This window comes from Ictidomys tridecemlineatus, chromosome 5 (assembly GCF_052094955.1).
Source record: "Ictidomys tridecemlineatus isolate mIctTri1 chromosome 5, mIctTri1.hap1, whole genome shotgun sequence".
In the NCBI taxonomy this organism is placed as follows: Eukaryota; Metazoa; Chordata; class Mammalia; order Rodentia; family Sciuridae; genus Ictidomys; species Ictidomys tridecemlineatus.
In genome coordinates this window covers 1,847,404-1,856,120 of record NC_135481.1, presented here as the reverse complement: position 1 = coordinate 1,856,120, position 8,717 = coordinate 1,847,404, and the positions used below count along the sequence as shown (strand labels likewise).

Genomic DNA, 8,717 nt, shown 5'->3' with positions numbered 1-8,717 from the left:
ATAATAAAATACCTGAATACAGCTACTTATGAAGGGGAAAAAGGTTTATTTAGCTTGTAGTTTTAGAGGCTAAAAGTCAAAACAATATGGTTCAGATTTTGGCAAGGTTATGATGGCAATGGTGGGAGTGTGTTCATGAGGATGGGATCATTCTCAATACAGATCCAGACAGAAAGTGGATGGGACTTGGCTCAGGCTTTTAAAACAATCTGACAAGAACTAACCAACTTCCCCTCTCTACCCAAAACATTAATTGCTTTGGACAGCAGTCTTCAATGGCCCAGAAATCCCAAGCAGATCCTATTTCTTAAAGGTCCATTACCTCTTAATATTACCATCCTTAGGACCAAGTTTCCAATATAGGAACCTTTGAGGAATACCCAGACCATAGCAGATCCTATACCTGTCTCATTCTTCTCTAGTCCTCCTTATATCTGTGAGTTAGGTCTCCTATACTTTTGACAGCCCCTCTGATGTGCTCAGATCCCTTGTTTGTGAATATCCATCAAATCTTTCTACCTCCATAACAAAGGAGCCCCAACCCAGCCACTGTCTTCCCTAGAAGTCTCCCCTTGGCCACTTTCTTCTGGGCTCCTAAACATACCATACTTAGTTCACTGTCCTCTAACAGATATCAGAATTATCCAATCACTTGCAATATGTACTATACTATCTCCTCAAGGACCGTAAATTTTCTGCCAAAAATTGGCAAAGGGGCTGGCAAAAATGAACTTCTAATCAAAGTTATAGAATCAATGACTCTTACTGCTGGGAGAAACATCATAACTGACAAAGATTCTCTCCTTGATCAGGCTCCTCTGAGCCCCCTTCTCAATGAGAAGAGCTGAATAAAACACTAAAAGAGTTTCTAACAGCTCAAGCCTGACTTCCTAAATTCCTCTTCAGTCCTTTGCAAATGCTAATCTGAAAAAACTGAAGGATCTCAAATTTGTTTGTTCTAGCCAACACCTGAAGATTAGACTTTTGTCTCCTAGCCTCTGCAGGAGGGTAGGAATCTAAATTCTCTATAAACCCATTTGAATGGGTCTCAGCAGTGAATGCCTATAACCCCAGCAACTCAGGAGTCTAAGGCAGGAGGATGCCAGTTAGGATCCAGTCTTAGCAATTTATTAAGATCTTGTCTCAAAATAAAAAACAAAAAGGGGTGGGAATGTAGTTCAGTGGTAAAGTTCCCTGCATTTGTAGAGACATTTATAAATAACAAATATCACACTTAGCAAACCCAGATGAGTTTCACATGAAACCCATGTGAAAGTAAGATCCATGCTTACTGCGTTTTGTAATTTTTCACGACTCTGACTCCACTGAGCCTCCATTCACTGGCCCTTCTTCCTACTCCTTCATTGTCCCTTTAAAATAACCAGTTACTTCTGTATTTATTAAAGTTGAATTCTGAATTCTGTTCATGCTAGAATCTCTTCCCTATTATAAATAGTTGTTACTGATTAAATCTTTAACTAGAAATCAGCTTTATCTTTAGACAAATTTTAAAAAATGCACAGAGCCATGAGTTCAATCCTGTCAAAAAATTCTTTAAAATCATAATGAAGGAAGAAAATAAATAGGAAATCTTTCAATATATATTAGCAACATTGCTAGAAAAGACAGGGTCTAAGGAGGGCTGTATCACCACTAAGCCAAAAGTAAAAACCAGATGAAACAAAACCAATTGTGAAGTTCCTAGTAATAGAAGAATATAAGGGAAAAAGTAGGGGAGGGGGGATAGTAGAGGATAGGAAAGGTAGCAGAATACAACAGTTACTAATAGGGCATTATGTAAAAATGTGGATGTGTAACAGATGTGATTCTGCAATCTGTATTAGGGGTAAAAATGGGAGTTCATAACCAACTTGAATCTAATGTATGAAACATGATATGTCAAGAGCTTTGTAATGTTTTGAACAACCAATAAAAAAAATAATAAAAAAAAATAAAGTTGAGTTCTTATGTACAAAAAAAAAAGGGAAAAAGTAACATATAGCAATATATAAAACAGGTTTTTAAAAAATTTTGTTAAAGCTTGGTTCCAATTAGAGAAACAATGTCTGGGGATAATAATATTCTGAGAATTTAAACTAGGGGCATAGACAAAATTAAATATATTCATGAATAAAATATTCTTTATGCATTATGTAAAAAAATATAATTGTCCATCATATCATTCAAACTTTAAAACCAATAAATTACTTATCCCATATTTACTCATAGACTCAATAACAGTGTAGATTAGTCTTCTTTTTTTTTCTTTTTTTTTTTTTTAGAGAGAGTGAGAGAGAGAGAGAATTTTTAATATTTTTTTACTTCTCGGTGGACACAACATCTTTGTTTGTATGTGGTGCTGAGGATCGAACCCGAGCCGCATGCATGCCAGGCGAGCGCGCTACCGCTTGAGCCACATCCCCAGCCCTAGATTAGTCTTAAACAAACAGGGTTTTATGCATTATCTTTGGACAAACTTATTACCACCTTTATTTTTCTTTCTCTTCCCTTCCTTCTCCTTCCCTCCTTCCTTTCTTCCCACCCCACTTTCTGTCTTTCTTCCTTTCTTTCTTTCATACTGGGAATTGAATCCAGGGTTGCTTAGCCACTGAGCTATATCCCTTTTCATTTTTGATTTTGAGACAGGATTTCAAAGTTGCTTAGAGGCTTGCTAAGCTGTTGTGGTTAGCCTCAAACTTGTGATCTTCCTGTCACTGTGTCTAGTTGCTGGATTACAAGCATATGATGCTGTGCCCAGGCTTTGTTCAATTTTATTTGAAAAATATGTACTCCCCTAGGCACTATGGCATTTGCTTACAGTCTAGCTGCTTGGGAGGCTGAGGTCAGAGGATTGCTGGAGCCCAGGAGTTTGATACCAGCTTGAGCAACTTAGCAAGACACTGTCTCAAAAATAAAAATGTTTTCTTCTATTGTAGAGACTGATGCTGACAGAAGAATCACAACAGTTAGCCTTCCCTCATGCTCTCCATTTTCCAACAGGAAAAAATAAAAGTTAGCTCTAACTTGGAAAAAGAAAAATGTACTTACGCCTTTCATAGAAAATGGTATGGCAGTCCCCAGGGAGGATTGACCTGGCCTTGGCCCTAGTCTGCTGTTGTCATGAGGTGATGGCCACTTGACAAGGTTCTTGCAGGTTTCTTTGAGTTTTCCAAGGGTGCTTAAGGGTCCAGGTGCCTGTGGGTATTCCCTATTCTCCTAGACTTAGCCCTTTTCACTTCCTGCTTGCATTTTCTTTGAAAAATTTTAAAGTTTAATTTTAAATCCACAATGCCTGCATTGTGCTCCTCTGGTCTGGCAATCAGCAAGACGTAAGAGGAACACCAGAGATGGGGGGAAGGGAGGAGGGAAGGAGACATTGATATACAGACTCACTGAGTGAGAAAATTTTTAATACAGAAGAAGATCATACAAATAGAAAATGGGAAAAGGCAAAGAAAAACCCTATGGGGTGGCTGGGTATGTGGTACATCCCTGTAATCCTAGCAACTTGGAAGGCTGAAGTAGGAAGATGGCAAGTTCAAAGCCAGTCTTGGCAACTTAGGGAGACTCTGTCTCAAAATAAAATATGAAAAAAAAACATGGGCTGGAGATAATGTAGTTTAGTACTGCAAACAAGCAAACAAACAACAATGAAAACTCCAGACCTTATGGAGTGAATTGGGTGAAACTATCATAAACATATGAAAAGTATATACATAAAATGTATATGCTATATATATATATACATATATTCATATATGCATATATACATATTTTGCATCTGAAAGGACTAAAACATCAGTAGCACAAAGACCTTGGTTTCTAAACATCTTTTCCATTATATGAAATCAAGGTCTTTTGGGAAATATGGGTGAGCCCATAGCTGGGACAGGAGACTACGATCTTGGAATGTGTCCTTGTGTCAGAACCTAAAGAAGCATTAAAAATTATGATAATATGTCAAAGGACACAAGAGTTCCCTTTCGTCAAATTAGGGGAAATTGGAACATAAACATATAGAAAGTAAGATTATAGTTTATTGAATAAAATAAGTATTCATGAGTCCATACTGATGTAAATGGATAAGAAAATGAAGGAATGAATGAGAGAACAAGAGAGAGACAGAAAGTAGCAGAGAGAAACAAATGGATAAGAGAAGCAAAAAAAAAAAAAAAAGAGGGACAAAGAAACAAGAGACAGACATTGGGTATGTGGAAGAAGGGCAGATTTTTTTTTGTTTAGAATGCCAACTAATAAATACTAAAGGAATGATGTACAGCCATGTACTACACAATATTTCCATTAATGACCAACCCACATATAGAGGTCCCATAATATTATAATAAGACTGAAAAATTCCAACTACCTAGTGATGTTGCACCTCTGATAATGTCACAGTGCAACATGTTACTCATGTATTTGTACTAAAGATAGAATAAACATACTATACCGATAGTCATATACAGTGCATACGATTATGGACATTTCATAATAGTTGATAATGATAATAAGCAACTAAAAAAAATTGTCCATGTATTTACCTTACTATTAGAGTGTATCCTCCTACTTATTTTTTTTTTAATTTTTGGTATTGAGAATTGAACCCCGGGGGGGGGGGGTGTGGCTTTTCCAGTGACCTACATTCCTAATCCTAATTATTTTGAGATAGGTCTTGCTAAGTTACTGAGTGTTTTGCTAAGTTACTAATGCTGATCTCAAACTTGAAATCCTCCTGCCTCAGCCTCCCAAGTAGCTAGGATTACAGGCATATGCCACCATACCCATTTTATCTCTCCTACTTATAAAAAGAATTTACAGTAAAATAGTGTTCCATGTTGGTCCAGCTAGTAGTCATATATCTCATGTTTAATAAGTAACTTAATTGGATCATTTCCTCCTATGCTTCATTTAATCTCTTGTTTTGTTCACCACAGCCTTATAAGCAATAGGCTATTATAGATACAACAGCTCATTTTATACATAGGTGTACTTATATATTATCATTCATGCATACATATAGGTAATATGTGTATGTCCTGTATATAACATACATGTAAACACATACACATATATATACATACACACACACAAATATACCTATAACCTATATGAATAGCAGGCTATGTCACCTAGGTTTGTCTATATATACTCTAATATTCACACAATGATGATGTTCCTGTTATAAGTGACATGTAACTATAGTTACCAGACATCATTTTGGGGATGATTATAGTAAAAATTTTGTTCTGCTGACCAAAAAGTCATCACTTAAATCCAGTTTCTGTGTGTGTGTGTGTGTGTGTGTGTGTGTGTTTTTTACTGGGGATTAAACCCAAGAGCACTCTACACTGAAATATATCCCCAACCCTTTATATTTATATCAGAACCTCCCTAAATTACTGAGGCTAGTCTTGAATTTACGATCCTCCTGTCTCAGGCTCCAAATCACTGGGATTACAAGCATGTATCCCATGGGAGGCTTAATCCAGTCTTGAGGACAGTTCAGACAGACTCAAACTGAAGACATTCTATAAAATACATGGCTAGAGCACTTAAAAATTATTAACAACATGAAAGGCAATGGAAAGTCGAGGAACCAATACAGATTAAAGATTATTTTGTTCTCTTGAAAAAAGTTCTGGAGGCTGAGCAAGCCTGTAATCCCAACAGCTTGGGAGCTGAGGTAGGAGGATGGCAAGTTTGAAGCCAGCCTCAGTAACAGTGAAGCAATAGGCAACTCAGTGAGCCAGTAAATAAAATATAAAATGGTCTGAGGATATGGGTCAGTGGTTAAGTGTCCCTGGGTTCAATTCCTGGTATAAAAAAAAGAAAGGTATGGAATCATGATGCTATTTATAGTCTTAAATATGATTTTTTTTTTGCTTGTTTCAGTCACATCTTCAGCACCTGTCCTTCCCTCCTTCCCTCACTTTTTTTTTTCATTTTCAGACAGGGTCTCACCATGTTGCCAAGGCAGTCCTCAAACTTTTTTATTTTTTTTTTAAACAGCATATATTTTATTTTCAAGCACACAACACCAAAATTTTCTCTGCATGAATTCCTCTCATACAGAATTGGGCATATTGAAAGCAAGTTGTTTCTGGTGAGGTTTCTGATGATCAGGAATCAGGACGTAGTTGCCCTAAAGTTAACAGTCTTGTACCCACCATCCTCAAAACCAAGACAGCATAGTTTACTTTCAAAGTAAAAGATAGTTACCATATCCTTCAATCCATAAAGCATTTCACTGTGAAATGATTCATGTCGACTCTGCATAATTCTTCTTATACATAATTCACTTCAAGTGAGATGAGGGATGAGTATAAAACATGCATTATTTGAAATATGCTCAGTATGAAAAGGCAGAACTTTATAATTTATCTTAAAAGAAACAGTAAGTTCCAGGAGCTTTTTATTGTTTGAATAGTAGAACACATAAAACCAGGCAGAGAAGTCCCTAAGGAAATGATGGTCATGTTCCACTGTTATTTGCCCTTTGGTCCTTCATCTTTTAAGCACTTATTATATTTTCTTTTAAGGACATTATTTATTTTGATCACAAATGCAATCCGAGTGTGAATACATAAATGTGGCTTCTTTTATTCCCCCCCCACGTTCCTTTAAATAGAAAAAAGTGCTAAATGTCTCTTCATAGCCTATTTGGCCACAGTTGTTCCACCTATGGTTTTAAAAACAGACTGCAACTTGATCTTCTGAAATCTTTCTTGAACTACAGCTCATTCTGTTAAAGAAATCCTGGGAAAAAAGTTCTACTGATATTGTCCATAGTCTCCAAAAGGTGAGGATGGTAACTGGGTGGAAGACAACTGGGAGGGGTCTTCAGCAAACTGAGGACCATTGGGAAACTGTGTAGAGGCAAATCTTGTCAACAAGATACCAGCTCCTTCAATTAAAGCTAGGAGAATGCCACCCATTGCAGCTGACCCAACCATGGCCACTGGACCATTTCTTGCTGCCAGTATAGCTCCTGTTAAGGCACCACTAGTGATGGAGTTCCAGGGATCTTCTTTTCCTCTGACTTGAACCATACTACAATCAATTATAGAGATCAGGCCTCCCCAAACTGCAAAACTACCTCCCAATTGTGGAGCCCTGGTTCTAATAGCTGTCAAACTCCCTCGTAGTCTGTGGTTTACTCCCACTGGAGAATTTCAAAAACCTTTGATTGCTTGAAAGATACCACCACCTATGGTACTCATCGTAAAGGCCCCACCACAGTCATCCACAGTTCGCCAGGGGCAAGGCTCTCTTGCATACTCCTCCATCTTGACTCCAGCCGCACGGGCCACTCCTCAAACTTTTAATCCTCCTAACCCAAAATTCCCAGTCACTGGGCTGGGGTTGTAGCTGAGTGGTGGAGTGCTTCCTTGCCTAGAACATGTAAGGCCCTGGGTTCAATCCTTAGCACCACGTAAAGATAGATAAATAAAATAAAGGTATTGTGTCCATCTACAACTAAAAAAAAAAAAAAAAAAAAGAATTCCCAGTTATTGAGAATAGAGCCATGTACCACACCTGGTTTAAATAAAATACTTATCAGGAAAAAAATGCTATTGAGAACATTATTGGATTCTGGGTGCAGTGGTGTATTCCTGTAATCCTAGCTACTCCAGAGGCTAAACTAGGAGGATTACAACAGTGAGAATGGCCTAAGCAACAGAGTAAGAACATGTCTTCAAGTAAAACTTTAAAAAGAGCCAGGGAATGTAGCTCAGTGGTAGAGTGCTTGCCTAGTATATGTAAGGGCCTTGGTTTGATCCCTAGAATTGAAAGAAGAAAAAAATAATGTTGTTGGTGCAGATGAATAAATTGAATTATGATCTTTAGATTAAAAAAAAAAGGTTGTGAACGCCCAGTATGGTGGCACAGACCTGTAATCCCAGAGGCTTGGGAGGATGAGGCAGGAGGATGGCAAGTTCTATGCCAGCCTCAGCAACAGTGAGGCAATAAGCAACTCAGTGAGACACTGTCTCTAAATAAAATTCAGAAAAGGGCTGGGCATTTTGCTCAGTGGTCCAGTGCACCTGAGTTCAATCCCTGGTACCAATCCCCAACCCCCCACCAAAAAAAAAAAATGTTACGAAAGGCTGGTGTTGTGGCTCAGTGTTAGAATGCTTGCCTAGCCTGTGTGAGACACCAAATTCCATTTTTAGCACCACATATAAATAAATAAAATAAAGGTCCATCGACAAAAATTTTTTTTAAAAGTTATGAATGTTAAATTTCCTAAATTAATTGCTGTACTGTGGTTATCTAAATTTTTATTCCTGTTATTAGGGAAATAACATGAAGGGCAAGATATATGCAAACTTCTCTCAAATTATTCAGAATTCAACAACAGCAACAAAAGAAAAGTTGACAGAAGAACAGAAGAAAGAGGAAGAAAGAAAATAGAGAACCAGAGAGAAAGAATAAGAGGGAGTAGGAAGGGGATCAGGAGGAAGAAAAACTGATAAATTAATGTGAGAAAATATGAAAACAAGTGAATCTAAGTAAAGGATAAATGTGATTTCTTTTTAATATTCTTGGAAGTTCTTTAAATGTAAATTTGCTTCAAATGAAAATTTAAATAAAATAGCATGGACACAATTATTTGCTTATAAGTAAAACAAAACAAAAAAATAAACAGAACTTCAAGAACAATGATACTAAATTTGTCTCTGCCTGAGGTGGGGTGGCAGTGTATGAGGAAACAG

The 8,717-nt window shown here is 37.2% G+C and overlaps 1 pseudogene; it reads right to left on the bottom strand.

Moving 5' to 3' along the window:
* Nucleotides 1-6,172: 6,172 nt before the first annotated feature.
* Nucleotides 6,173-7,301, bottom strand: LOC101977067 (mitochondrial import inner membrane translocase subunit Tim17-A pseudogene; annotated as a pseudogene).
* Nucleotides 7,302-8,717: the final 1,416 nt, after the last annotated feature.